This window comes from Lygodium microphyllum, chromosome 15 (assembly GCF_053477565.2).
Source record: "Lygodium microphyllum isolate KBCC chromosome 15, Lygodium_microphyllum_v1.1.10, whole genome shotgun sequence".
Classification (NCBI taxonomy): domain Eukaryota; kingdom Viridiplantae; phylum Streptophyta; class Polypodiopsida; order Schizaeales; family Lygodiaceae; genus Lygodium; species Lygodium microphyllum.
In genome coordinates this window covers 14362540-14364747 of record NC_141149.1, presented here as the reverse complement: position 1 = coordinate 14364747, position 2208 = coordinate 14362540, and positions in this window count along the sequence as shown.

Genomic DNA, 2208 nt, shown 5'->3' with positions numbered 1-2208 from the left:
AAATGGGTTGGCATTGGCTATGGAACTAACAGGACCTCATGCATATGACAAACAACCCCACCACACGGCCTTGCCGGCCAGGAGCGTCTAAGACTCACTTTGCACTAAATACTTATGACGATTTTGCGTTTATATCCAATATGTAGTCCAACATTCACCTTCCCTTCTCCTCAGAGGGAGATCCCATAACATATAGACATAATGCCTCATAATACACACATAGGGAAGCACCTCTCGGCTGATTGCCGGGGCTCCACTGCAACTTTCCTACACCTCGGGGATTGGCCCCAAGATGCGTCACTAACACATATAGCATTCACACAAATTCCACTCTTTCATAATTCAACGTTCCAGGAGATTTTCATTTGCCTCACAAAACTTTCCCCAACGGATACGCCCGTCTAACCGACGACTTAGGTTTCCTATCCTCTTGGAGTTGGTCAAAGTTTATCAATCAATTGCAATGCATTCCAAGAGATACCACGTGGCATGCTTGATGCAAGGTGTATGATGATTGTGCACAACCATTTTATGATTTAAAAAACCAGCCATGTGAGGTGAGAAAAACAACCCTTTCATGAATTTTAACTAAGTGTTATGTGCTGCACTACTTTAGGGACTAGCATCAGAACTTCCGTGCTACTAGTCGCCTATATTTAATTATGGAACGATCCCTAAATGCTATGCATAAAGATGAAAATCAGAATTTGTATCTTTTCAACAATTAGATCGTTGTACAAACTTCCTACCCCCCTCACCATTTAGGTGTTGCTGCATTGCATAGGTGTAAATGGTTGTCTTGTGTCATTTTTGTATGTAAAAAAAAATAAACACGTACTATAACATAAAGGACAAGGCCAAACTAAGGCTTGACCTCATGCTTAAACCTCGCCAAACATTCACGTATATAAATCTTATTTTTTCATATTTTTTTAGCGCAAAAATCCCAATTTTCTCTATTTTTCACTATTTTTTCCTATTTATCATTCATGGATGATGGGACCTGAAATGGGCCAGCACTGGCTATGGCACTAGCCGGACCTCATGCTCATGACACACAAACACCCTCACAGCCTCACGGACCAAGAGCGTCAATCTAATGCTAAAGGACAAACTACCCTAAAGCCTAATCTATGTGTTTATAGTTTATAGTCCAACGTTTCCCTAAAACTCCTCAAAGGGAGAACCCAAAGTACATAGGCATAACGCCTCGTCACACACACATAGGAGGCACTCCACTGACTAATAGTCAGAGCCCCACTACAGCTCTCTTACATCGTAGGGATTGGCCCTTTGATGCGCTGCTAAACATATAACACAAATGAGCACAAACTCCTCTCAAGGTACTAATATTTTACGTTCTAGGATGTACCATTCCTCACTACACCTTCCCCTTAGGACCCAACAGCTAGCCTACAGCTTAGGACATCCTCTCACGCTCATCGTTGGTCACAACCTAAGGAAAACAAGTGCCATGCATCCAGGAGGTTTTTCTGATACCTTTTAATTATTATGCTTAATGCAAATCGTGTATGGCTATGTGCTCAAACAAAAGAAAGATCAGCATCGTGCATGGTGCATAAAGCATTCTTTCCATGAATTTTACTAGCACGTGCTGCGTTGAAAGGAGGCACCGAGCCATATGCTCATGCTACCATCCTCTTTATTCAAACCGTTTCCCATATGCCAAGTGCAATGCATAAATCAAATCTTTTCTTTATCTTTTAGTGTTTCAGCCCCTCTACATCCAACTCTTAGCATTTTGCATCATTAATTGGTTAGATAGTGTTTCTATGCATTTCTCCCTTTTAAAAGAACGATAAATACATACAAAACATAGAAACGGGGACAAACCGAGGCCAACCTCGTGCTTTGCCATCGTTATACATTACACAAACATAGATATAATTTTTCCTAATTTTCCTCAGCCCGTTTCCTAGTTTTTCCTAATTTTAAACCCATTTTTTCCATTTTTGGATATTTTTCCCTATTTTTCTTTAATAAATAATGATTGAAAATGAAAATTGATTGTGGGTTGTGGCCCTTAGGTTCATTGACAGAAAAAACTCAGATTTAGTTGGTGTGACATATCATATTTCTCATTTATATAGCAAAACCCCCAATTTTACCCTTAAAACGCGTGTTTTGTATGTATTTTGACACTAATTCCGGCCATGTAGCCTTATATTTTCTAATTTTCAGGTTGCA